Source organism: Rhinoderma darwinii, unplaced genomic scaffold (assembly GCF_050947455.1).
Source record: "Rhinoderma darwinii isolate aRhiDar2 unplaced genomic scaffold, aRhiDar2.hap1 Scaffold_518, whole genome shotgun sequence".
NCBI classification, from domain to species: domain Eukaryota; kingdom Metazoa; phylum Chordata; class Amphibia; order Anura; family Rhinodermatidae; genus Rhinoderma; species Rhinoderma darwinii.
The window spans coordinates 225,099-248,379 of NW_027464066.1; the positions used below are offsets into that span (position 1 = coordinate 225,099).

General features: G+C 42.3%; 1 long non-coding RNA gene and 67 pseudogenes across 1 annotated transcript; all 68 read left to right on the forward strand.

The window, feature by feature from the left end:
* Window positions 1–465: 465 nt before the first annotated feature.
* Window positions 466–4,240, forward strand: LOC142721335 (uncharacterized). The gene is made up of 3 exons (XR_012874085.1): window positions 466–651; window positions 3,112–3,181; window positions 3,930–4,240. It is a non-coding gene; the product is annotated as an uncharacterized LOC142721335 (long non-coding RNA).
* A 4,044-nt stretch (window positions 4,241–8,284) lies between these two features.
* Window positions 8,285–8,403, forward strand: LOC142721401 (5S ribosomal RNA; annotated as a pseudogene).
* Window positions 8,404–8,470: 67 nt separating this feature from the next.
* LOC142721524 (5S ribosomal RNA) lies at window positions 8,471–8,589 on the forward strand (annotated as a pseudogene).
* A 253-nt stretch (window positions 8,590–8,842) lies between these two features.
* On the forward strand, window positions 8,843–8,961 carry LOC142721404 (5S ribosomal RNA; annotated as a pseudogene).
* Window positions 8,962–9,028: 67 nt separating this feature from the next.
* LOC142721686 (5S ribosomal RNA) lies at window positions 9,029–9,147 on the forward strand (annotated as a pseudogene).
* Window positions 9,148–9,214: 67 nt separating this feature from the next.
* LOC142721621 (5S ribosomal RNA) lies at window positions 9,215–9,333 on the forward strand (annotated as a pseudogene).
* A 67-nt stretch (window positions 9,334–9,400) lies between these two features.
* On the forward strand, window positions 9,401–9,519 carry LOC142721424 (5S ribosomal RNA; annotated as a pseudogene).
* Window positions 9,520–9,772: 253 nt separating this feature from the next.
* Window positions 9,773–9,891, forward strand: LOC142721669 (5S ribosomal RNA; annotated as a pseudogene).
* Window positions 9,892–9,958: 67 nt separating this feature from the next.
* LOC142721500 (5S ribosomal RNA) lies at window positions 9,959–10,077 on the forward strand (annotated as a pseudogene).
* Window positions 10,078–10,516: 439 nt separating this feature from the next.
* LOC142721462 (5S ribosomal RNA) lies at window positions 10,517–10,635 on the forward strand (annotated as a pseudogene).
* Window positions 10,636–10,702: 67 nt separating this feature from the next.
* Window positions 10,703–10,821, forward strand: LOC142721501 (5S ribosomal RNA; annotated as a pseudogene).
* A 67-nt stretch (window positions 10,822–10,888) lies between these two features.
* On the forward strand, window positions 10,889–11,007 carry LOC142721574 (5S ribosomal RNA; annotated as a pseudogene).
* Window positions 11,008–11,074: 67 nt separating this feature from the next.
* Window positions 11,075–11,193, forward strand: LOC142721652 (5S ribosomal RNA; annotated as a pseudogene).
* A 67-nt stretch (window positions 11,194–11,260) lies between these two features.
* Window positions 11,261–11,379, forward strand: LOC142721351 (5S ribosomal RNA; annotated as a pseudogene).
* A 67-nt stretch (window positions 11,380–11,446) lies between these two features.
* LOC142721336 (5S ribosomal RNA) lies at window positions 11,447–11,565 on the forward strand (annotated as a pseudogene).
* Window positions 11,566–11,632: 67 nt separating this feature from the next.
* On the forward strand, window positions 11,633–11,751 carry LOC142721576 (5S ribosomal RNA; annotated as a pseudogene).
* A 67-nt stretch (window positions 11,752–11,818) lies between these two features.
* Window positions 11,819–11,936, forward strand: LOC142721658 (5S ribosomal RNA; annotated as a pseudogene).
* A 67-nt stretch (window positions 11,937–12,003) lies between these two features.
* On the forward strand, window positions 12,004–12,122 carry LOC142721699 (5S ribosomal RNA; annotated as a pseudogene).
* Window positions 12,123–12,189: 67 nt separating this feature from the next.
* On the forward strand, window positions 12,190–12,308 carry LOC142721688 (5S ribosomal RNA; annotated as a pseudogene).
* A 67-nt stretch (window positions 12,309–12,375) lies between these two features.
* On the forward strand, window positions 12,376–12,494 carry LOC142721577 (5S ribosomal RNA; annotated as a pseudogene).
* A 67-nt stretch (window positions 12,495–12,561) lies between these two features.
* LOC142721693 (5S ribosomal RNA) lies at window positions 12,562–12,679 on the forward strand (annotated as a pseudogene).
* A 253-nt stretch (window positions 12,680–12,932) lies between these two features.
* LOC142721433 (5S ribosomal RNA) lies at window positions 12,933–13,051 on the forward strand (annotated as a pseudogene).
* Window positions 13,052–13,304: 253 nt separating this feature from the next.
* LOC142721557 (5S ribosomal RNA) lies at window positions 13,305–13,423 on the forward strand (annotated as a pseudogene).
* Window positions 13,424–13,676: 253 nt separating this feature from the next.
* LOC142721417 (5S ribosomal RNA) lies at window positions 13,677–13,795 on the forward strand (annotated as a pseudogene).
* A 67-nt stretch (window positions 13,796–13,862) lies between these two features.
* On the forward strand, window positions 13,863–13,981 carry LOC142721391 (5S ribosomal RNA; annotated as a pseudogene).
* A 67-nt stretch (window positions 13,982–14,048) lies between these two features.
* On the forward strand, window positions 14,049–14,167 carry LOC142721578 (5S ribosomal RNA; annotated as a pseudogene).
* Window positions 14,168–14,234: 67 nt separating this feature from the next.
* On the forward strand, window positions 14,235–14,352 carry LOC142721659 (5S ribosomal RNA; annotated as a pseudogene).
* A 67-nt stretch (window positions 14,353–14,419) lies between these two features.
* Window positions 14,420–14,538, forward strand: LOC142721678 (5S ribosomal RNA; annotated as a pseudogene).
* Window positions 14,539–14,605: 67 nt separating this feature from the next.
* LOC142721666 (5S ribosomal RNA) lies at window positions 14,606–14,724 on the forward strand (annotated as a pseudogene).
* A 67-nt stretch (window positions 14,725–14,791) lies between these two features.
* On the forward strand, window positions 14,792–14,909 carry LOC142721694 (5S ribosomal RNA; annotated as a pseudogene).
* A 253-nt stretch (window positions 14,910–15,162) lies between these two features.
* LOC142721434 (5S ribosomal RNA) lies at window positions 15,163–15,281 on the forward strand (annotated as a pseudogene).
* Window positions 15,282–15,534: 253 nt separating this feature from the next.
* On the forward strand, window positions 15,535–15,653 carry LOC142721558 (5S ribosomal RNA; annotated as a pseudogene).
* A 67-nt stretch (window positions 15,654–15,720) lies between these two features.
* On the forward strand, window positions 15,721–15,839 carry LOC142721681 (5S ribosomal RNA; annotated as a pseudogene).
* A 253-nt stretch (window positions 15,840–16,092) lies between these two features.
* On the forward strand, window positions 16,093–16,211 carry LOC142721502 (5S ribosomal RNA; annotated as a pseudogene).
* A 253-nt stretch (window positions 16,212–16,464) lies between these two features.
* Window positions 16,465–16,583, forward strand: LOC142721689 (5S ribosomal RNA; annotated as a pseudogene).
* Window positions 16,584–16,650: 67 nt separating this feature from the next.
* LOC142721562 (5S ribosomal RNA) lies at window positions 16,651–16,769 on the forward strand (annotated as a pseudogene).
* A 67-nt stretch (window positions 16,770–16,836) lies between these two features.
* LOC142721518 (5S ribosomal RNA) lies at window positions 16,837–16,955 on the forward strand (annotated as a pseudogene).
* A 67-nt stretch (window positions 16,956–17,022) lies between these two features.
* On the forward strand, window positions 17,023–17,141 carry LOC142721403 (5S ribosomal RNA; annotated as a pseudogene).
* Window positions 17,142–17,572: 431 nt separating this feature from the next.
* Window positions 17,573–17,691, forward strand: LOC142721653 (5S ribosomal RNA; annotated as a pseudogene).
* A 67-nt stretch (window positions 17,692–17,758) lies between these two features.
* On the forward strand, window positions 17,759–17,877 carry LOC142721605 (5S ribosomal RNA; annotated as a pseudogene).
* A 67-nt stretch (window positions 17,878–17,944) lies between these two features.
* LOC142721415 (5S ribosomal RNA) lies at window positions 17,945–18,063 on the forward strand (annotated as a pseudogene).
* A 253-nt stretch (window positions 18,064–18,316) lies between these two features.
* Window positions 18,317–18,435, forward strand: LOC142721425 (5S ribosomal RNA; annotated as a pseudogene).
* Window positions 18,436–18,502: 67 nt separating this feature from the next.
* LOC142721579 (5S ribosomal RNA) lies at window positions 18,503–18,621 on the forward strand (annotated as a pseudogene).
* A 67-nt stretch (window positions 18,622–18,688) lies between these two features.
* Window positions 18,689–18,807, forward strand: LOC142721532 (5S ribosomal RNA; annotated as a pseudogene).
* Window positions 18,808–18,874: 67 nt separating this feature from the next.
* LOC142721513 (5S ribosomal RNA) lies at window positions 18,875–18,993 on the forward strand (annotated as a pseudogene).
* Window positions 18,994–19,060: 67 nt separating this feature from the next.
* Window positions 19,061–19,179, forward strand: LOC142721452 (5S ribosomal RNA; annotated as a pseudogene).
* Window positions 19,180–19,246: 67 nt separating this feature from the next.
* Window positions 19,247–19,365, forward strand: LOC142721581 (5S ribosomal RNA; annotated as a pseudogene).
* A 67-nt stretch (window positions 19,366–19,432) lies between these two features.
* LOC142721647 (5S ribosomal RNA) lies at window positions 19,433–19,551 on the forward strand (annotated as a pseudogene).
* Window positions 19,552–19,618: 67 nt separating this feature from the next.
* On the forward strand, window positions 19,619–19,737 carry LOC142721547 (5S ribosomal RNA; annotated as a pseudogene).
* A 67-nt stretch (window positions 19,738–19,804) lies between these two features.
* On the forward strand, window positions 19,805–19,923 carry LOC142721780 (5S ribosomal RNA; annotated as a pseudogene).
* Window positions 19,924–19,990: 67 nt separating this feature from the next.
* On the forward strand, window positions 19,991–20,109 carry LOC142721346 (5S ribosomal RNA; annotated as a pseudogene).
* Window positions 20,110–20,176: 67 nt separating this feature from the next.
* LOC142721467 (5S ribosomal RNA) lies at window positions 20,177–20,295 on the forward strand (annotated as a pseudogene).
* A 67-nt stretch (window positions 20,296–20,362) lies between these two features.
* Window positions 20,363–20,481, forward strand: LOC142721622 (5S ribosomal RNA; annotated as a pseudogene).
* Window positions 20,482–20,548: 67 nt separating this feature from the next.
* LOC142721381 (5S ribosomal RNA) lies at window positions 20,549–20,667 on the forward strand (annotated as a pseudogene).
* Window positions 20,668–20,734: 67 nt separating this feature from the next.
* Window positions 20,735–20,853, forward strand: LOC142721505 (5S ribosomal RNA; annotated as a pseudogene).
* A 67-nt stretch (window positions 20,854–20,920) lies between these two features.
* LOC142721468 (5S ribosomal RNA) lies at window positions 20,921–21,039 on the forward strand (annotated as a pseudogene).
* A 67-nt stretch (window positions 21,040–21,106) lies between these two features.
* On the forward strand, window positions 21,107–21,225 carry LOC142721624 (5S ribosomal RNA; annotated as a pseudogene).
* A 67-nt stretch (window positions 21,226–21,292) lies between these two features.
* On the forward strand, window positions 21,293–21,411 carry LOC142721382 (5S ribosomal RNA; annotated as a pseudogene).
* Window positions 21,412–21,478: 67 nt separating this feature from the next.
* On the forward strand, window positions 21,479–21,597 carry LOC142721392 (5S ribosomal RNA; annotated as a pseudogene).
* A 67-nt stretch (window positions 21,598–21,664) lies between these two features.
* LOC142721580 (5S ribosomal RNA) lies at window positions 21,665–21,783 on the forward strand (annotated as a pseudogene).
* Window positions 21,784–21,850: 67 nt separating this feature from the next.
* Window positions 21,851–21,969, forward strand: LOC142721479 (5S ribosomal RNA; annotated as a pseudogene).
* A 67-nt stretch (window positions 21,970–22,036) lies between these two features.
* On the forward strand, window positions 22,037–22,155 carry LOC142721566 (5S ribosomal RNA; annotated as a pseudogene).
* Window positions 22,156–22,222: 67 nt separating this feature from the next.
* On the forward strand, window positions 22,223–22,341 carry LOC142721383 (5S ribosomal RNA; annotated as a pseudogene).
* A 67-nt stretch (window positions 22,342–22,408) lies between these two features.
* LOC142721551 (5S ribosomal RNA) lies at window positions 22,409–22,527 on the forward strand (annotated as a pseudogene).
* A 67-nt stretch (window positions 22,528–22,594) lies between these two features.
* On the forward strand, window positions 22,595–22,713 carry LOC142721431 (5S ribosomal RNA; annotated as a pseudogene).
* A 67-nt stretch (window positions 22,714–22,780) lies between these two features.
* On the forward strand, window positions 22,781–22,899 carry LOC142721582 (5S ribosomal RNA; annotated as a pseudogene).
* A 67-nt stretch (window positions 22,900–22,966) lies between these two features.
* On the forward strand, window positions 22,967–23,084 carry LOC142721660 (5S ribosomal RNA; annotated as a pseudogene).
* A 67-nt stretch (window positions 23,085–23,151) lies between these two features.
* Window positions 23,152–23,270, forward strand: LOC142721679 (5S ribosomal RNA; annotated as a pseudogene).
* Window positions 23,271–23,281: the final 11 nt, after the last annotated feature.

Genomic DNA, 23,281 nt, shown 5'->3' on the forward strand with positions numbered 1-23,281 from the left:
ATCCGGAACAGGGATCACGAAAGGAATAAGAGGAAACTCATCAACCAGGAGCTACACAGTGCCACATTGGCCGAATATATTAAAGTCCAACGTATTCCTCGAGGATTACGCGTACAAATCAAGCCTACCATCTTCAAAGAAGACCCTGATTACTGTACGCAGTTCGAACACATCCTCAATAAATGTTCATTTGATCTGATGACACTCACTGTATCATACCTACAGAAGAATATCACAGAACTTCAGGAGAAAATCGCAGCCTCCGAACAACAATTGAAAGCAACCCTCTCTAGTTCAGAGTTCTCTGAGTTCGACAGCAAATTGAGAACAAATCTCAACACCCACCGAAGCGAGGTTGAGGCTTTCAAGAGAAGCAAGTTCCAAAGAGATCAAGAGGATTACCTAAGGAATAGAGTATATAGATGGCACGAAGGATTCACATCCATGCGACCACAACGCAGAACACCATACCAGTCATCGGACTCATCGCAATCCGGATCGGGTGGAGAAGGATCGGACTACCACTATCCTGGCTACTCAAACCAAGGCAGATTCCGTTTTTTAGACCAACGCAGGGGCAGGCGCCCAAGAAGAGGACGAGGAGAGGCGGCAGTAGAAGACACAAATCGACTGATGACGACGAGGTCGCAGGTATGACGAGCACCCCACAACCATTGGTAGTCAATATCTCTTCGAAGCTACTGGGTCCAGCCGAACTCCTCTTACTACAGAAGGGCCTTTCCTTCTGCCCCACTTACCGGTACGATCTATTCCAGCTGGATATGGATCTTAACCGCTTCTACAGAACCTTGCGTCTACGGGTCTTTTTTTCCAATAAGGGGGATACACGAGGACCGGAAGGTCCCGCTACGTCGAGTGTGACCTCTACGATCACCTCGAAGGAACTGGGTCTGAGGAACAAGAGTTTGTTTGCTCCCCCAAAGACTTCGCCCCCATTGGAAACGTTTATTGGACTGGTCCAGAGAGACGTGGAGAACTTTCGCCACGACTTCGACCAAGGTCTTTTCAAAAGCCAGACCAACATGAGTAATGTTGAGAGGCAAGCCCTACTCTCCCTAACAAACGATAGGGATCTGATCATCAAACCCGCTGACAAAGGCGGTGCTATAGTTGTTATGGATAGGGACACATATATAGAGGAAGTTCTTAGACAGCTGAATGACACGTCAGTATATAGACGTATTGATCATGACCCAACTAGTAGAATCATGACCAGAGCGACTAAGATTCTAGATAAATACGTAACCAATGGCACCATAGATCAAGAGACAGCATCATTCCTGACAAATAGGTATCCAATTACACCGGTGTTCTATGTCCTCCCGAAAATTCATAAAAGACTCGATAAACCCCCCGGCAGACCTATAGTTGCATCTACTGACTCTATTCTCTCACCCGTCTCAAAATTTTTGGAAAAAATACTTACACCATTAGTTAGGAAAACAAAATCCTACCTATTAGACACTACAGATTTTCTCTCACATATCAGAGATTTAAAGACAGTATCCACGGAGACCATTCTAGTCACACTAGATGTCTGTAGCTTATATACGTCCATCCAACATCCAAAGGGCACACAAGCAGTACATGAGATTTTAACTGACACTAGCACAAATCCAGATGTCATAAACCTCTGTGACGAATTACTCCATCTTGTACTCACTGACAATTTCTTCCTCTTTGAGGACCAGTACTATATACAGCTACAAGGTACGGCAATGGGCTCCAATGTTGCCCCCCCCATATGCGAATTGCTACATGGCCCATCTAGAAGAACATCACATCTATCCCAATAACCTCTTCATAAAACACGCACGTATGTGGAAAAGGTACATAGATGACATCTTTTGCCTATGGGAAGGACCAATTGATAGCCTTCTCAATTTCACTACTTATTTGAACAACATCTGGCCAGAACTTCAGTTTACTCTGAGCCATGATGTGTCCAAAATCAACTTCCTTGATACTACCATTATTAAAGATCCATTTGGCAATCTTAGCAGTGACCTCTTTACAAAAGAAACGGATAAGAATGGTTTACTACACTACTCCAGCTGCCATCCATTAACTACCAGAAATTCGTTACCTAAATCCCAGTACACACGGGTAAATCGGATTGTAGATAATCCACTACTTCTGAGAGAGAGAACTGACAATATGACCAAAAAGTTTCTAGAAAGGGGTTATCCTAGTGGAGTCTTAAAATCAGCTCAAATAACCACTGTTCCCCAAACCCTGGACAAACCTAAACGTATTCCCTTCGTACATGTCTATCACCCTTGTACCTATAAGATCCATCACGTCATCAGGAAACACTGGCCCCTATTACAAGAAGCCTACCCACAAATTACTGAGTTCAAATCCCCCTTCTTACCCTGTTTAAAGAGAACAAAAAATCTTAAAGATAAGATTGTTAGGGCTGACATCGGATCGTCCCGTAAAATTTCTAGGCAGACTTTCTTGAACACACCCAAGAGGGGCACCTTCCCCTGCAGAAGCTGCCTCCAATGTTCCCACATCATTAGGGGCGATAAAATACACCATCCATCGTCGGGACAAAGTATTCCAATCAAAGAATACTTTGATTGCAACACAAACTTCGTGGTCTATTTGATCAAGTGTCCCTGTGGATTAGCCTATGTAGGAGAGACCACACAGCGAATCAAAGATAGAATCAGCCAGCATAAGTCCAACATCAGATGCGGCAAAATATTACTTCCTATCCCTGCGCATTTTGCCCGCCATAAACATAATATTTCCCAACTTATGTTTCAAGTTATTGAACACGTCCCAGCTCATAGAAGAGGGGGTGACAGGATTAATTCTCTTAAACGGAGAGAAGCCTACTGGATTCACAAACTCCAGACATTAGAACCAAAGGGCCTGAATAGAGAGTACGAGATTAGTAGCTTTTTATAACAGTATTCGATGCCGAGACGTCTCGGGTAACCATATCTTAAGTGTGATTCCGTTTATCTATTCTAAGGCGTCACCTCTCTGTACTGTAGGAAAATGAGGTTTTACGTATTGTAAATGTACCACACTGTTATGCTATTGTCATTAATACTATTTGCATCTGTTTCATCACAGACACGATGATTTTCCCTGAGCCTGCCTATACTACAAGAGATCCCGCCTATACACCATCCAAATTGACACGGTATCCTTTTAACTAGGGCATACTAGAGTTATCCTGTTCTATTCCCCCTCTTTTTCCCTGCATCTGTACTTATTTCCATCTTATGCTGCACCTCCACACTCAGACACAAGATGGCGCTAGAGCACAATCCAGCCTCCCTAATATTACTCAAATCAATAGCGCTCCAGTATTTTTTCCCGTAGCCATCTACCCATAGACTATCTAGTCTGTAATATTGTTATTATATCCAACCAAGCGCACTATCTACAGTTATAGTGATATTCCTCTGCCCAACACAACCATTCCCTCTGAGCATGCGCATGCGTTTCACCGACACGTCAGTGGAACGCACGGCCATCTTGGCCGATGCGTTCCACACGTCTAGACACACCCACCATCTTACACACACATATAAACCAGGAAGTGACCAGGGTATACCAGCGCCAACACAGAGCGGTAAGCCGCCGATTACTGACCACAGCAGCGCTATATACGCATCATATTTTGTACCGGTCCAGTCCCCAGCACGGCTCAGGTAAGATACATATCATCTGAAGATGTTTAGGGTACTACACCCACGCTATTTCACCTGTATCATCTATTTGTCTCCACCTTCTGGTCGTTTCTATATGACATGTCTATGTCCATGCTTTCTTCAGTGATGCATTCTGTGTTCATTTCTGCATTGTATATACCTGAGTTGTACCTCCATATTGTCCGTAAAAAATGACGTCCGTATCTGTATTTATGCCTTAAATCAGTACCGTAGATCATCATGTGATTCTACCGCGCCTTGTGCTCGCACAACGATTCGTATCGTCCAAATTATGAGTTTCCTAGACACAAGATTTCTCTCCATAGCCATATGGGACATTCCCTGATGTGTTGCATGTTCCTGGGATCTATGTCTCTGTTTCCTCCTTTTTTGTTTTCGTTTTTGCTTTTAATTTTCACGTTGATTTCATAGTCCTATGTGTTAGGTATACTATGTTTGAATTGACCCAGTTACACGCTCTGTTTTTTCACCTATATGACATATTTTACGATGTTATCATGTATATCGTAAGTGATAGTTCTCCTATACCCATGCCATAATCTAATCAATTGTACATTTCTCTAGTGCCCGACGAAGGTCTGTCTGACCGAAACGTCGACGTCGCACATGCAGCCTCTGGCATCCATAATAAAAATATATATTTTTGTAACACAGCAAGGTGTGCCGAGTAGAAATTCTTAGCCTTATCTAGGTTGTTCTCCAATGACTCCTCCTCGACAGTACCACCAACAACTATTCTTTCCGAGTCCAATTTCCTGGGGGTGATCCATAGCAAGGACTTGCTTGATGAGATAAAGGAAGCCTATGAGACCGACCCAATTCTTTTGCACCCACCAGAGGAAGTGTCCCTAACTTTCAAAAATCAAGTATGGACTAACAAGCACTGCATTTACGTTCCAGAAACTGTAAGATTAAACGTGCTAAAATTAATGCATGACTCTAAACTAGCAGGTCACAAGGGGATTCAGAAAACACAAGAATTTCTTTCCCGCTTCTTTTGGTGGCCCAATTATCAAAAAGATGTGAAGAAATATGTTTCTTCTTGCAACACCTGTGCCATGTACAAAACTCCTCGTACCTCACCCATGGGATTATTGCAGCCTCTGTCAATTCCATCTCGCCCTTGGGGATCTATCTCTATGGACTTTATTGTCGATTTACCAGTCTCCAAAGGGAAGAATTCCATCTTAGTAGTGGTTGATTGGCTCACTAAAGCAGCCCATTTTATTCCTTGCCCTGGACTACCTTCTGCTAAAGAGACTGCTGATCTTATAATTCAGAATGTGTTTCGTCTTCATGGAATACCAGATGAAGTGGTTTCGGATCGCGGAGTACAATTCACATCAAGATTCTGGCAGAGTTTTTGCACAGCACTCGACATAAATGTCAGTTTGTCTTCTGCTTTTCATCCCCAGTCTAATGGTCAGACTGAGCGCACAAATCAAACGTTAGAACAGTATCTCCGATGCTACATCTGCCATTTACAGGATGACTGGGTCGATTTGCTTCCAATGGCGGAGTTCTCCTACAATAATTCTCAGAATGCCTCCACTAAACAAACACCGTTTTTTGCAAATTTGGGTTACCATCCCAGTATTCTTCCCAATCTTCCCAGAGAAACTTTTATTCCTGCAGTGACTGACAGAATACAATCACTTCAACAGAATCTGGAAATGCTAAAAATTACATTATCAATTGCCCAGGAGAAATATAAAGAAACAGCAGATAAATCTCGTAGACCTTCTCCAACCTTCAAAGTGGGAGATGAAGTATGGCTTTCCACCAAGAATCTGAAACTTCACTTACCTTCAGCAAAATTGGGCCAAAAATTTATTGGTCCTTTCAAGATTATTGGACAAGTAAACTCAGTGGCTTTTCGTCTCAAACTTCCCAGACCAATGAGAATACATCCAGTGTTCCATGTATCCCTATTGAAACCTGTTGTTTCAAATCCATTTCCAGGACGCCACCTGCCTCCCCCTGATCCTATCGAAGTTGATGGACAAGAACATTATACTGTTGAAAACATCCTGGACTCCAGGATATTCAGAAATCGGTTGCAATATCTAATAAGATGGCAAGGATATGGCCCTGAGGATAATTCGTGGGAGCCCGTAGGCAATCTCAATGCTCCTCGACTGGTTAGGGAATTTCACCAAAGATATCCAGATAAACCAAGTCAAACATCGTCCTGAGGCCGCTGTCGAAAGGAGGGAGTAATGTCAGGATGCTGTTGTTGTACTGCAAAATTAGCACTAGTGGCCGCTGTTTTACACTTTGAAGAATTGTGCTGCACCTTTACTCCTTACCACTGGAGGCTGCTGTTTTGCCCTTAAACTTGCCCTTAACCAAGATGGCAAATGTTGCATCGTGTGAACCATCTTGTTTCCTGTTTGGGCCTACTTCAGACCACATGGAATACCAAACAGTGCTTGAGTATTGTGACTTGTTCCAGTCTCCTGCTCCTGAGAACTGTCTTTGCCAGACTGTTCCTACTTCCTTGCTGCTACTACTACTACTCGTGTTCCACCCTCCAAGCACTGTTCCTGGGGACGTCTCACCGGGTTCTGCACTGTGCTCCGCTCGCTACTTCTGACCATAGGATTCCAGCAGTGTTCGCCAGTATCGTAACACTTGAATTTCCATCATATTGGCAGTGCATCTCCATGTTTACACAGGAAGTTGTGCTGCTGACAACGATAATATTTTGTGCTGCAGAAACGATTCAATTAGCCGATGTATTTGTCATGGTTTTTGCTTCATTATTTTTTTGCATGTGTTTTTTGGGCAAAAATACTAAACATATTTTCCTGTAATTTTAATCAAAGAACACCAAAACTACCTTAAACAGTAACTAAACTTTTAGACTTGTCAGAAGTTTTGATCGGTGGGGGTCTGAGCACTATGACTCTCACAGATTGCTAAAACGAAGTGGCAGAAACACTCGGGTAAGTGCTGTGCCAATTCGTCTCTGATTGTCTTTTCTCAGCTTTCCTCGGAGTGGTGTACAGGCTCAATTGAAAGTCTATGAGTTTGAGGAAAGCCGATTAAAAACAAAGCGGCAGAGCACCCACCTGAGTGCTTCTGTCACTTAGTTTTAGCGATCGTGGGGGTCTTAGCGTTTGGACACCCACCGATCAAAACTTCTATGGTATTTTTGGCGTTCTTTGATTAAAATTACAAGAAAATATGTTTATAATTTTTCCCCCAAAAAAACACATGTTAATGCAAAATAAAGCAAAAACCTAGACAAAAACATCACTGACATTATTGTTATCTAGTATACTCGGTTGATGAAGGAAGTTGAGGCATAAGGGTATGTTCATACGCTGCAGATTTGATGTGTATCCGCCCAGCGGCGTAGCTAAAGGCTCATGGGCCCTGGTGCAAGAATTCAGTGTCACGGCTCTGGGTGTGGGACCCATAATGCAATGTCTATAGTTCAGAAAGGGTACCTGAGGCAATGTAGACAGTAGCGGTGGAGTCAGGCTAAGATGAAGTTCCGACAGTAGACACACACCCGGCGGGGTGCGACACAAGAGAGACTCCAACTCTTGAAGGCACCATAGCACGGACACAGGGTACAGGCAGCAGGAACGGGTAACACTGGGAACTGGAAAACACTAGGAGACCATTTTCAAGGACAAACTTAACCCCTTCCCTCCGCAGCCATTTTTCGGATTTTCACTTTTGTTTTTTCCTCCCGACCTTCCAAAAGCCATAACTGTTTTATTTTTTCATCAATATTGCCGTATAAGGGCTTGTTTTTTGCAGGACGAGTTGTAGATTTTCACAGCATCATTTTTGTTACCATATAATGTAGTGGGAAATGAGAAAAAAAATATTTGTGGGGTGGAATAGGAAAAATATAGCGGTTCCTCAACCATTTGGGTGGTTTTATTTTTACGGCGTTTACCGTACGGAAAAAATGGCATGTTAACTTTATTCTGCGGGTCAATACAATTACAGTGATACCAAATATATATAGTTTTCTTTATGTTTTACTACTTTTACAAGGGAAAAACTGATTGTTAAAAATAAAATTTTAGTTTTCTCGCCACATTCTGAGAGCCATAAAGTTTTTTATTTTTCTGTCGATTTACCCGTGTGAGGGCTTATTTTTTGCGGGGCAAGCTGCAGTTTAGGTACGTGAGAATTTTGAATCACTTTTTATGTAATTTTTTGTGGGAGAAGAAGTGACCAAAAAACAGCATATATGATGTTTTTAATTTTTATTTTTTTTACGCAGTTCACCGTGCGGACTAAATAATGATATATTGTAATAGTTCAGACTTTTACAGACGCGTCGATACCAGTTATGTTAACTTTTTATTTTTTTTACATTTTGCTTCAAGGGAAAATTGGAAAAGGGTTTTTTTTTGAGCTTTTAATTTATTTCTTTTTTTGTATTTGTTAAAAAAAACGTTATTTGACTGTTTCTTACTTTTTTTACTTGTCCCCCTAGGGGACTTTAACCAGCGATCGTTAGATTGCTTGCACGATATACTATGTCGTTTAGATTTTGTTTCACAATCGCTTAAAAAGGACTATGGATTAAAGCATTTAATGTCAATGGCCATTCTAAGCTGAATGTGCCTGCTCTCGTCAGATCGCAGAAGTTACACAGCTTAAGGCCTCGCTAGTACCAGTGTGGGAGACTGTCTGGGAAACCGTGGTGCGGTTGCCTTTTTATTATGTCGTTTAGATTTTGTTTCACAATAGATTAAATAGGACTATGGATTAAAGCATTTAACGTCAATGGCCATTCTAAGCTGAATGTGCCTGCTCTCGTCAGAATGCAGAAGTTACACAGCTTAAGGCCTCGCTAGTACCAGTGTGGGAGACTGTCTGGGAATCCGTGGTGCGGTTGAATTTTTATTATGTCGTTTAGATTTTGTTTCACAATCGATTAAAAAGGACTATGGATTAAAGCATTTAATGTCAATGGCCATTCTTAGCTGAATGTCTCTGCTCTCATCAGATCGCAGAAGTTACACAGCTTAAGCCCTCGCTAGTACCAGTGTGGCAGACTGTCTGGGAATCCGTGGTGCGGTTGACTTTTTATTATGTCGTTTAGATTTTGTTTCACAATAGATTAAATAGGACTATGGATTAAAGCATTTAATGTCAATGGCCATTCTAAGCTGAATGTGCCTGCTCTCGTCAGAACGCAGAAGTTACACAGCTTAAGGCCTCGCTAGTACCAGTGTGGGAGACTGTCTGGGAATCCATGGTGCGGTTGACTTTTTATTATGTCGTTTAGATTTTGTTTCACAATCGATTAAAAAGGACTATGGATTAAAGCATTTAATGTCAATGGCCATTCTAAGCTGAATGTGCCTGCTCTCGTTAGATTGCAGAAGTTACACAGCTTAACGCCTCGCTAGTACCAGTGTGGGAGACTGTCTGGGAATCCGTGGTGCGGTTGACTTTTTATTATGTCGTTTAGATTTTGTTTCACAATAGATTAAATAGGACTATGGATTAAAGCATTTAACGTCAATGGCCATTCTAAGCTGAATGTGCCAGCTCTCGTCAGATCGCAGAAGTTACACAGCTTAAGGCCTCACTAGTACCAGTGTGGGAGACTGTCTGGGAATCCGTGGTGCGGTTGAATTTTTATTATGTCGTTTAGATTTTGTTTCACAATCGATTAAAAAGGACTATGGATTAAAGCATTTAATGTCAATGGCCATTCTAAGCTGAATGTGCCTGCTCTCGTCAGATCGCAGAAGTTACACAGCTTAAGGCCTCGCTAGTACCAGTGTGGGAGACTGTCTGGGAATCCGTGGTGCGGTTGAATTTTTATTATGTCGTTTAGATTTTGTTTCACAATCGATTAAAAAGGACTATGGATTAAAGCATTTAATGTCAATGGCCATTCTAAGCTGAATGTGCCTGCTCTCGTCAGATCGCAGAAGTTACACAGCTTAAGGCCTTGCTAGGACCAGTGTGGGAGACTGTCTGGGAATCCGTGGTGCGGTTGCCTTTTTATTATGTCGTTTAGATTTTGTTTCACAATCGATTAAATAGGACTATGGATTAAAGCATTTAACGTCAATGGCCATTCTGAGCTGAATGTGCCTGCTCTCGTCAGAACGCAGAAGTTACACCCCTTAAGGCCTCGCTAGTACCAGTGTGGGAGACTGTCTGGGAATCCGTGGTGCGGTTGAATTTTTATTATGTCGTTTAGATTTTGTTTCACAATCGATTAAAAAGGACTATGGATTAAAGCATTTAATGTCAATGGCCATTCTAAGCTGAATGTCCCTGCTCTCGTCAGATCGCAGAAGTTACACAGCTTAAGTCCTCGCTAGTACCAGTGTGGGAGACTGTCTGGGAATCCGTGGTGCGGTTGACTTTTTATTATGTTGTTTAGATTTTGTTTCACAATAGATTAAATAGGACTATGGATTAAGGCTTTTAATGTCAATGGCCATTCTAAGCTGAATGTGCCTGCTCTCGTCAGATCGCCGAAGTTACACAGTTTAAGCCCTCGCTAGTACCAGTGTGGGAGACTGTCTGGGAATCCATGGTGCGGTTGACTTTTTATTACGTCGTTTAGATTTTGTTTCACAATCGATTAAAAAGGACTATGGATTAAAGCATTTAATGTCAATGGCCATTCTAAGCTGAATGTGCCTTCTCTCGTTAGATTGCAGAAGTTACACAGCTTAACGCCTCGCTAGTACCAGTGTGGGAGACTGTCTGGGAATCCGTGGTGCGGTTGACTTTTTATTATGTCGTTTAGATTTTGTTTCACAATAGATTAAAAAAGACTATGGATTAAAGCATTTAACGTCAATGGCCATTCTAAGCTGAATGTGCCTGCTCTCGTCAGAAGGCAGAAGTTACACAGCTTAAGGCCTCGCTAGTACCAGTGTGGGAGACTGTCTGGGAATCCGTGGTGCGGTTGACTTTTTATTATGTCGTTTAGATTTTGTTTCACAATCGATTAAAAAGGACTATGGATTAAAGCATTTAATGTCAATGGCCATTCTAAGCTGAATGTGCCTGCTCTCGTCAGATCGCAGAAGTTACACAGCTTAAGGCCTCGCTAGTACCAGTGTGGGAGACTGTCTGGGAATCCGTGGTGCGGTTGACTTTTTATTATGTCGTTTAGATTTTGTTTCACAATAGATTAAATAGGACTATGGATTAAAGCATTTAACGTCAATGGCCATTCTAAGCTGAATGTGCCTGCTCTCGTTAGATCGCAGAAGTTACACAGCTTAACGCCTCGCTAGTACCAGTGTGGGAGACTGTCTGGGAATCCGTGGTGCGGTTGACTTTTTATTATGTCGTTTAGATTTTGTTTCACAATCGATTAAATAGGACTATGGATTAAAGCATTTAATGTCAATGGCCATTCTAAGCTGAATGTGCCTGCTCTCGTCAGAACGCAGAAGTTACACCCCTTAAGGCCTCGCTAGTACCAGTGTGGGAGACTGTCTGGGAATCCGTGGTGCGGTTGAATTTTTATTATGTCGTTTAGATTTTGTTTCACAATCGATTAAAAAGGACTATGGATTAAAGCATTTAATGTCAATGGCCATTCTAAGCTGAATGTCCCTGCTCTCGTCAGATCGCAGAAGTTACACAGCTTAAGGCCTCGCTAGTACCAGTGTGGGAGACTGTCTGGGAATCCGTGGTGCGGTTGACTTTTTATTATGTCGTTTAGATTTTGTTTCACAATAGATTAAATAGGACTATGGATTAAAGCATTTAACGTCAATGGCCATTCTAAGCTGAATGTGCCTGCTCTCGTCAGAACGCAGAAGTTACGCAGCTTAAGGCCTCGCTAGTACCAGTGTGGGAGACTGTCTGGGAATCCGTGGTGCGGTTGACTTATTATTATGTCGTTTAGATTTTGTTTCACAATAGATTAAATAGGACTATGGATTAAAGCAGTTAACGTCAATGGCCATTCTAAGCTGAATGTGCCTGCTCTCGTTAGATCGCAGAAGTTACACAGCTTAACGCCTCGCTAGTACCAGTGTGGGAGACTGTCTGGGAATCCGTGGTGCGGTTGACTTTTTATTATGTCGTTTAGATTTTGTTTCACAATAGATTAAATAGGACTATGGATTAAAGCAGTTAACGTCAATGGCCATTCTAAGCTGAATGTGCTGCTCTCGTCAGATCGCAGAAGTTACACAGCTTAAGGCCTCGCTAGTACCAGTGTGGGAGACTGTCTGGGAATCCGTGGTGCGGTTGCCTTTTTATTATGTCGTTTAGATTTTGTTTCACAATCGATTAAATAGGACTATGGATTAAAGCATTTAACGTCAATGGCCATTCTAAGCTGAATGTGCCTGCTCTCGTCAGAACGCAGAAGTTACACCCCTTAAGGCCTCACTAGTACCAGTGTGGGAGACTGTCTGGGAATCCATGGTGCGGTTGACTTTTTATTATGTCGTTTAGATTTTGTTTCACAATCGATTAAAAAGGACTATGGATTAAAGCATTTAATGTCAATGGCCATTCTAAGCTGAATGTGCCTGCTCTCGTTAGATTGCAGAAGTTACACAGCTTAACGCCTCGCTAGTACCAGTGTGGGAGACTGTCTGGGAATCCGTGGTGCGGTTGACTTTTTATTATGTCGTTTAGATTTTGTTTCACAATAGATTAAATAGGACTATGGATTAAAGCATTTAACGTCAATGGCCATTCTAAGCTGAATGTGCCTGCTCTCGTTAGATCGCAGAAGTTACACAGCTTAACGCCTCGCTAGTACCAGTGTGGGAGACTGTCTGGGAATCCGTGGTGCGGTTGACTTTTTATTATGTCGTTTAGATTTTGTTTCACAATAGATTAAATAGGACTATGGATTAAAGCAGTTAACGTCGATGGCCATTCTAAGCTGAATGTGCTGCTCTCGTCAGATCGCAGAAGTTACACAGCTTAAGGCCTCGCTAGTACCAGTGTGGGAGACTGTCTGGGAATCCGTGGTGCGGTTGCCTTTTTATTATGTCGTTTAGATTTTGTTTCACAATCGATTAAATAGGACTATGGATTAAAGCATTTAACGTCAATGGCCATTCTAAGCTGAATGTGCCTGCTCTCGTCAAAACGCAGAAGTTACACCCCTTAAGGCCTCGCTAGTACCAGTGTGGGAGACTGTCTGGGAATCCGTGGTGCGGTTGAATTTTTATTATGTCGTTTAGATTTTGTTTCACAATCGATTAAAAAGGACTATGGATTAAAGCATTTAATGTCAATGGCCATTCTAAGCTGAATGTCCCTGCTCTCGTCAGATCGCAGAAGTTACACAGCTTAAGGCCTCGCTAGTACCAGTGTGGGAGACTGTCTGGGAATCCGTGGTGCGGTTGCCTTTTTATTATGTCGTTTAGATTTTGTTTCACAATCGATTAAATAGGACTATGGATTAAAGCATTTAACGTCAATGACCATTCTAAGCTGAATGTGCCTGCTCTCGTCAGAACGCAGAAGTTACACCCCTTAAGGCCTCGCTAGTACCAGTGTGGGAGACTGTCTGGGAATCCATGGTGCGGTTGACTTTTTATTATGTCGTTTAGATTTTGTTTCACAATCGATTAAAAAGGACTATGGATTAAAGCATTTAGTGTCCATGGCCATTCTAAGCTGAATGTGCCTGCTCTCGTCAGATCGCAGAAGTTACACAGCTTAAGGCCTCGCTAGTACCAGTGTGGGAGACTGTCTGGGAATCCGTGGTGCGGTTGAATTTTTATTATGTCGTTTAGATTTTGTTTCACAATCGATTAAAAAGGACTATGGATTAAAGCATTTAATGTCAATGGCCATTCTAAGCTGAATGTGCCTGCTCTCGTCAGATCGCAGAAGTTACACAGCTTAAGGCCTTGCTAGGACCAGTGTGGGAGACTGTCTGGGAATCCGTGGTGCGGTTGCCTTTTTATTATGTCGTTTAGATTTTGTTTCACAATCGATTAAATAGGACTATGGATTAAAGCATTTAATGTCTATGGCCATTCTAAGCTGAATGTCCCTGCTCTCGTCAGATCGCAGAAGTTACACAGCTTAAGGCCTCGCTAGTACCAGTGTGGGAGACTGTCTGGGAATCCGTGGTGCGGTTGACTTTTTATTATGTCGTTTAGATTTTGTTTCACAATAGATTAAATAGGACTATGGATTAAAGCATTTAACGTCAATGGCCATTCTAAGCTGAATGTGCCTGCTCTCGTCAGAACGCAGAAGTTACACAGCTTAAGGCCTCGCTAGTACCAGTGTGGGAGACTGTCTGGGAATCCGTGGTGCGGTTGACTTATTATTATGTCGTTTAGATTTTGTTTCACAATAGATTAAATAGGACTATGGATTAAAGCAGTTAACGTCAATGGCCATTCTAAGCTGAATGTGCCTGCTCTCGTTAGATCGCAGAAGTTACACAGCTTAACGCCTCGCTAGTACCAGTGTGGGAGACTGTCTGGGAATCCGTGGTGCGGTTGACTTTTTATTATGTCGTTTAGATTTTGTTTCACAATAGATTAAATAGGACTATGGATTAAAGCAGTTAACGTCAATGGCCATTCTAAGCTGAATGTGCTGCTCTCGTCAGATCGCAGAAGTTACACAGCTTAAGGCCTCGCTAGTACCAGTGTGGGAGACTGTCTGGGAATCCGTGGTGCGGTTGCCTTTTTATTATGTCGTTTAGATTTTGTTTCACAATCGATTAAATAGGACTATGGATTAAAGCATTTAACGTCAATGGCCATTCTAAGCTGAATGTGCCTGCTCTCGTCAGAACGCAGAAGTTACACCCCTTAAGGCCTCGCTAGTACCAGTGTGGGAGACTGTCTGGGAATCCATGGTGCGGTTGACTTTTTATTATGTCGTTTAGATTTTGTTTCACAATCGATTAAAAAGGACTATGGATTAAAGCATTTAATGTCAATGGCCATTCTAAGCTGAATGTGCCTGCTCTCGTTAGATTGCAGAAGTTACACAGCTTAATGCCTCGCTAGTACCAGTGTGGGAGACTGTCTGGGAATCCGTGGTGCGGTTGACTTTTTATTATGTCGTTTAGATTTTGTTTCACAATAGATTAAATAGGACTATGGATTAAAGCAGTTAACGTCGATGGCCATTCTAAGCTGAATGTGCTGCTCTCGTCAGATCGCAGAAGTTACACAGCTTAAGGCCTCGCTAGTACCAGTGTGGGAGACTGTCTGGGAATCCGTGGTGCGGTTGCCTTTTTATTATGTCGTTTAGATTTTGTTTCACAATCGATTAAATAGGACTATGGATTAAAGCATTTAACGTCAATGGCCATTCTAAGCTGAATGTGCCTGCTCTCGTCAAAACGCAGAAGTTACACCCCTTAAGGCCTCGCTAGTACCAGTGTGGGAGACTGTCTGGGAATCCGTGGTGCGGTTGAATTTTTATTATGTCGTTTAGATTTTGTTTCACAATCGATTAAAAAGGACTATGGATTAAAGCATTTAACGTCAATGGCCATTCTAAGCTGAATGTCCCTGCTCTCGTCAGATCGCAGAAGTTACACAGCTTAAGGCCTCGCTAGTACCAGTGTGGGAGACTGTCTGGGAATCCGTGGTGCGGTTGCCTTTTTATTATGTCGTTTAGATTTTGTTTCACAATCGATTAAATAGGACTATGGATTAAAGCATTTAACGTCAATGACCATTCTAAGCTGAATGTGCCTGCTCTCGTCAGAACGCAGAAGTTACACCCCTTAAGGCCTCGCTAGTACCAGTGTGGGAGACTGTCTGGGAATCCATGGTGCGGTTGACTTTTTATTATGTCGTTTAGATTTTGTTTCACAATCGATTAAAAAGGACTATGGATTAAAGCATTTAGTGTCCATGGCCATTCTAAGCTGAATGTGCCTGCTCTCGTCAGATCGCAGAAGTTACACAGCTTAAGGCCTCGCTAGTACCAGTGTGGGAGACTGTCTGGGAATCCGTGGTGCGGTTGAATTTTTATTATGTCGTTTAGATTTTGTTTCACAATCGATTAAAAAGGACTATGGATTAAAGCATTTAATGTCAATGGCCATTCTAAGCTGAATGTGCCTGCTCTCGTCAGATCGCAGAAGTTACACAGCTTAAGGCCTTGCTAGGACCAGTGTGGGAGACTGTCTGGGAATACGTGGTGCGGTTGCCTTTTTATTATGTCGTTTAGATTTTGTTTCACAATCGATTAAATAGGACTATGGATTAAAGCATTTAACGTCAATGGCCATTCTAAACTGAATGTGCCTGCTCTCGTCAGAACGCAGAAGTTACACCCCTTAAGGCCTCGCTAGTACCAGTGTGGGAGACTGTCTGGGAATCCGTGGTGCGGTTGAATTTTTATTATGTCGTTTAGATTTTGTTTCACAATCGATTAAAAAGGACTATGGATTAAAGCATTTAATGTCAATGGCCATTCTAAGCTGAATGTCCCTGCTCTCGTCAGATCGCAGAAGTTACACAGCTTAAGTCCTCGCTAGTACCAGTGTGGGAGACTGTCTGGGAATCCGTGGTGCGGTTGACTTTTTATTATGTTGTTTAGATTTTGTTTCACAATAGATTAAATAGGACTATGGATTAAGGCTTTTAATGTCAATGGCCATTCTAAGCTGAATGTGCCTGCTCTCGTCAGATCGCCGAAGTTACACAGCTTAAGCCCTCGCTAGTACCAGTGTGGGAGACTGTCTGGGAATCCATGGTGCAGTTGACTTTTTATTATGTCGTTTAGATTTTGTTTCACAATCGATTAAAAAGGACTATGGATTAAAGCATTTAATGTCAATGGCCATTCTAAGCTGAATGTGCCTGCTCTCGTTAGATTGCAGAAGTTACACAGCTTAACGCCTCGCTAGTACCAGTGTGGGAGACTGTCTGGGAATCCGTGGTGCGGTTGACTTTTTATTATGTCGTTTAGATTTTGTTTCACAATAGATTACAAAAGACTATGGATTAAAGCATTTAACGTCAATGGCCATTCTAAGCTGAATGTGCCTGCTCTCGTCAGATCGCAGAAGTAACACAGCTTAAGGCCTCGCTAGTACCAGTGTGGCGGACTGTCTGGGAATCCGTGGTGCGGTTGACTTTTTATTATGTCGTTTAGATTTTGTTTCACAATCGATTAAAAAGGACTATGGATTAAAGCATTTAATGTCAATGGCCATTCTAAGCTGAATGTGCCTGCTCTTGTCAGAGCGCAGAAGTTACACAGCTTAAGGCCTCGCTAGTACCAGTGTGGGAGACTGTCTGGGAATCCGTGGTGCGGTTGACTTTTTATTATGTCGTTTAGATTTTGTTTCACAATAGATTAAATAGGACTATGGATTAAAGCATTTAACGTCAATGGCCATTCTAAGCTGAATGTGCCTGCTCTCGTCAGAACGCAGAAGTTACACAGCTTAAGGCCTCGCTAGTACCAGTGTGGGAGACTGTCTGGGAATCCGTGGTGCGGTTGACTTTTTATTATGTCGTTTAGATTTTGTTTCACAATAGATTAAATAGGACTATGGATTAAAGCATTTAACGTCAATGGCCATTCTAAGCTGAATGTGCCTGCTCTCGTCAGAAGTTACACAGCTTAACGCCTCGCTAGTACCAGTGTGGGAGACTGTCTGGGAATCCGTGGTGCGGTTGACTTTTTATTATGTCGTTTAGATTTTGTTTCACAATAGATTAAATAGGACTATGGATTAAATCAGTTAACGTCGATGGCCATTCTAAGCAGAATGTGCTGTTCTCGTCAGATCGCAGAAGTTACACAGCTTAAGGCCTCGCTAGTACCAGTGTGGGAGACTGTCTGGGAATCCGTGGTGCGGTTGCATTTTTATTATGTCGTTTAGATTTTGTTTCACAATCGATTAAATAGGACTATGGATTAAAGCATTTAACGTCAATGGCCATTCTAAGCTGAATGTGCCTGCTCTCGTCAGAACGCAGAAGTTACACCCCTTAAGGCCTCGCTAGTACCAGTGTGGGAGACTGTCTGGGAATCCGTGGTGCGGTTGAATTTTTATTATGTCGTTTAGATTTTGTTTCACAATCGATTAAAAAGGACTATGGATTAAAGCATTTAATGTCAATGGCCATTCTAAGCTGAATGTCCCTGCTCTCGTCAGATTGCAGAAGTTACACAGCTTAAGGCCTCGCTAGTACCAGTGTGGGAGACTGTCGGGGAATCCGTGGTGCGGTTGACTTTTTATTATGTCGTTTAGATTTTGTTTCACAATAGATTAAATAGGACTATGGATTAAAGCATTTAACGTCAATGGCCATTCTAAGCTGAATGTGCCTGCTCTCGTCAGAACGCAGAAGTTACACAGCTTAAGGCCTCGCTAGTACCAGTGTGGGAGACTGTCTGGGAATCCGTGGTGCGGTTGACTTTTTATTATGTCGTTTAGATTTTGTTTCACAATAGATTAAATAGGACTATGGATTAAAGCATTTAACGTCAATGGCCATTCTAAGCTGAATGTGCCTGCTCTCGTTAGATCGCAGAAGTTACACCCCTTAACGCCTCGCTAGTACCAGTGTGGGAGACTGTCTGGGAATCCGTGGTGCGGTTGACTTTTTATTATGTCGTTTAGATTTTGTTTCACAATCGATTAAAAAGGACTATGGATTAAAGCATTTAACGTCAATGGCCATTCTAAGCTGAATGTGCCTGCTCTCGTCAGATCGCAGAAGTTACACAGCTTAAGGCCTCGCTAGTACCAGTGTGGGAGACTGTCTGGGAATCCGTGGTGCGGTTGAATTTTTATTATGTCGTTTAGATTTTGTTTCACAATCGATTAAAAAGGACTATGGATTAAAGCTTTTAATGTCAATGGCCATTCTAAGCTGAATGTGCCTGCTCTCGTTAGATCGCAGAAGTTACACAGCTTAACGCCTCGCTAGTACCAGTGTGGGAGACTGTCTGGGAATCCGTGGTGCGGTTGACTTTTTATTATGTCATTTAGATTTTGTTTCACAATCGATTAAAAAGGACTATGGATTAAAGCATTTAACGTCAATGGCCATTCTAAGCCGAATGTGCCTGCTCTCGTCAGATCGCAGAAGTTACACAGCTTAAGGCCTCGCTAGTACCAGTGCGGGAGACTGTCTGGGAATCCGTGGTGCGGTTGACTTTTTATTATGTCGTTTAGATTTTGTTTCACAATCGATTAAAAAGGACTATGGATTAAAGCATTTAATGTCAATGGCCATTCTAAGCTGAATGTGCCTGCTCTCGTCAGATCGCAGAAGTTACACAGCTTAAGGCCTCGCTAGTACCAGTGTGGGAGACTGTCTGGGAATCCGTGGTGCGGTTGACTTTTTATTATGTCGTTTAGATTTTGTTTCACAATAGATTAAATAGGACTATGGATTAAAGCATTTAACGTCAATGGCCATTCTAAGCTGAATGTGCCTGCTCTCGTCAGAACGCAGAAGTTACACAGCTTAAGGCCTCGCTAGTACCAGTGTGGGAGACTGTCTGGGAATCTGTGGTGCGGTTGAATTTTTATTATGTCGTTTAGATTTTGTTTCACAATCGATTAAAAAGGACTATGGATTAAAGCATTTAATGTCAATGGCCATTCTAAGCTGAATGTGCCTGCTCTCGTTAGATCGCAGAAGTTACACAGCTTAACGCCTCGCTAGTACCAGTGTGGGAGACTGTCTGGGAATCCGTGGTGCGGTTGACTTTTTATTATGTCGTTTAGATTTTGTTTCACAATAGATTAAATAGGACTATGGATTAAAGCATTTAACGTCAATGGCTATTCTAAGCTGAATGTGCCTGCTCTCGTCAGATCGCAGAAGTTACACAGCATAAGGCCTCGCTAGTACCAGTGTGGGAGACTGTCTGGGAATCCGTGGTGCGGTTGAATTTTTATTATGTCGTTTAGATTTTGTTTCACAATCGATTAAAAAGGACTATGGATTAAAGCATTTAAGGTCAATGGCCATTCTAAGCTGAATGTCCCTACTCTCGTCAGATCGCAGAAGTTACACAGCTTAAGGCCTCGCTAGTACCAGTGTGGGAGACTGTCTGGGAATCCGTGGTGCGGTTGACTTTTTATTATGTTGTTTAGATTTTGTTTCACAATAGATTAAATAGGACTATGGATTAAGGCTTTTAATGTCAATGGCCATTCTAAGCTGGATGTGCCTGCTCTCGTCAGATCGCAGAAGTTACACAGCTTAAGGCCTCGCTAGTACCAGTGTGGGAGACTGTCTGGGAATCCGTGGTGCGGTTGACTTTTTATTATGTCGTTTAGATTTTGTTTCACAATCGATAAAATAGGACTATGGATTAAAGCATTTAACGTCAATGGCCATTCTAAGCTGAATGTGCCTGCTCTCGTCAGAACGCAGAAGTTATACAGCTTAAGGCCTCGCTAGTACCAGTGTGGGAGACTGTCTGGGAATCCGTGGTGCGGTTGTCTTTTTATTATGTCGTTTAGATGTTGTTTCACAATCGATTAAAAAGGACTATGGATTAAAGCATTTAATGTCAATGGCCATTCTAAGCTGAATGTGCCTGCTCTCGTTAGATCGCAGAAGTTACACGGCTTAAGGCCTTGCTAGTACCAGTGTGGGAGACTGTCTGGGAATCCGTGGTGCGGTTGACTTTTTATTATGTCGTTTAGATTTTGTTTCACAATCGTTTAAAAAGGACTATGGATTAAAGCATTTAATGTCAATGGCCATTCTAAGCTGAATGTGCCTGCTCTCGTCGGATCGCAGAAGTTACACAGCTTAAGGCCTCGCTAGTACCAGTGTGCGAGACTGTCTGGGAATCCGTGGTGCGGTTGACTTTTTATTATGTCGTTTAGATTTTGTTTCACAATCGATTAAAAAGGACTATGGATTAAAGCATTTAACGTCAATGGCCATTCTAAGCTGAATGTGCCTGCTCTCGTCAGAACGCAGAAGTTACACAGCTTAAGGCCTCGCTAGTACCAGTGTGGGAGACTGCCTGGGAATCCGTGGTGCGGTTGAAATTTTATTATGTCGTTTAGATTTTGTTTCACAATCGATTAAAAAGGACTATGGATTAGAGCATTTAATGTCAATGGCCATTCTAAGCTGAATGTTCCTGCTTTCGTCAGATCGCAGAAGTTATACAGCTTAAGGCCTCGCTAGTACCAGTGTGGGAGACTGTCTGGGAATCCGTGGTGCGGTTGTCTTTTTATTATGTCGTTTAGATGTTGTTTCACAATCGATTAAAAAGGACTATGGATTAAAGCATTTAATGTCAATGGCCATTCTAAGCTGAATGTGCCTGCTCTCGTTAGATCGCAGAAGTTACACGGCTTAAGGCCTTGCTAGTACCAGTGTGGGAGACTGTCTGGGAATCCGTGGTGCGGTTGACTTTTTATTATGTCGTTTAGATTTTGTTTCACAATCGTTTAAAAAGGACTATGGATTAAAGCATTTAATGTCAATGGCCATTCTAAGCTGAATGTGCCTGCTCTCGTCGGATCGCAGAAGTTACACAGCTTAAGGCCTCGCTAGTACCAGTGTGCGAGACTGTCTGGGAATCCGTGGTGCGGTTGACTTTTTATTATGTCGTTTAGATTTTGTTTCACAATCGATTAAAAAGGACTATGGATTAAAGCATTTAACGTCAATGGCCATTCTAAGCTGAATGTGCCTGCTCTCGTCAGAACGCAGAAGTTACACAGCTTAAGGCCTCGCTAGTACCAGTGTGGGAGACTGCCTGGGAATCCGTGGTGCGGTTGAAATTTTATTATGTCGTTTAGATTTTGTTTCACAATCGATTAAAAAGGACTATGGATTAGAGCATTTAATGTCAATGGCCATTCTAAGCTGAATGTTCCTGCTTTCGTCAGATCGCAGAAGTTACACAGCTTAAGGCCTCAGTAGTACCAGTGTGGGAGACTGTCTGGGAATCCGTGGTGCGGTTGACTTTTTATTATGTTGTTTAGATTTTGTTTCACAATAGATTAAATAGGACTATGGACTAAGGCTTTTAATGTCAATGGCCATTCTAAGCTGAATGTACCTGCTCTCGTCAGATCGCAGAAGTTACACAGCTTAAGGCCTCGCTAGTACCAGTGTGGGAGACTGTCTGGGAATCCGTGGTGCGGTTGACTTTTTATTATGTCGTTTAGATTTTGTTTCACAATCGATTAAAAAGGACTATGGATTAAAGCATTTAATGTCAATGGCCATTCTAAGCTGAATTTGCCTGCTCTCCTCAGATCGCAGAAGTTACACAGCTTAAGGCCTCGCTAGTACCAGTGTGGGAGACTGTCTGGGAATCCGTGGTGCGGTTGACTTTTTATTATGTCGTTTAGATTTTGTTTCACAATAGATTAAATAGGACTATGGATTAAAGCATTTAACGTCAAAGGCCATTCTAAGCTGAATGTGCCTGCTCTCGTCAGAACGCAGAAGTTACACAGCTTAAGGCCTCGCTAGTACCAGTGTGGGAGACTGTATGGGAATCCGTGGTGCGGTTGAATTTTTATTATGTCGTTTAGATTTTGTTTCACAATCGATTAAAAAGGACTATGGATTAAAGCATTTAACGTCAATGGCCATTCTAAGCTGAATGTGCCTGCTCTCGTCAGAACGCAGAAGTTACACAGCTTAAGGCCTCGCTAGTACCAGTGTGGGAGACTGCCTGGGAATCCGTGGTGCGGTTGAAATTTTATTATGTCGTTTAGATTTTGTTTCACAATCGATTAAAAAGGACTATGGATTAAAGCATTTAATGTCAATGGCCATTCTAAGCTGAATGTTCCTGCTTTCGTCAGATCGCAGAAGTTACACAGCTTAAGGCCTCGCTAGTACCAGTGTGGGAGACTGTCTGGGAATCCGTGGTGCGGTTGAATTTTTATTATGTCGTTTAGATTTTGTTTCACAATCGATTAAAAAGGACTATGGATTAAAGCATTTAATGTCAATGGCCATTCTAAGCTGAATGTGCCTGCTCTCGTCAGAACGCAGAAGTTACACAGCTTAAGGCCTTGCTAGGACCAGTGTGGGAGACTGTCTGGGAATCCGTGGTGCTGTTGACTTATTATTATGTCGTTTAGATTTTGTTTCACAATAGATTAAATAGGACTATGGATTAAAGCAGTTAACGTCAATGGCCATTCTAAGCTGAATGTGCCTGCTCTCGTTAGATCGCAGAAGTTACACAGCTTAACGCCTCGCTAGTACCAGTGTGGGAGACTGTCTGGGAATCCGTGGTGCGGTTGACTTTTTATTATGTCGTTTAGATTTTGTTTCACAATAGATTAAATAGGACTATGGATTAAAGCAGTTAACGTCAATGGCCATTCTAAGCTGAATGTGCTGCTCTCGTCAGATCGCAGAAGTTACACAGCTTAAGGCCTCGCTAGTACCAGTGTGGGAGACTGTCTGGGAATCCGTGGTGCGGTTGCCTTTTTATTATGTCGTTTAGATTTTGTTTCACAATCGATTAAATAGGACTATGGATTAAAGCATTTAACGTCAATGGCCATTCTAAGCTGAATGTGCCTGCTCTCGTCAGAACGCAGAAGTTACACCCCTTAAGGCCTCGCTAGTACCAGTGTGGGAGACTGTCTGGGAATCCATGGTGCGGTTGACTTTTTATTATGT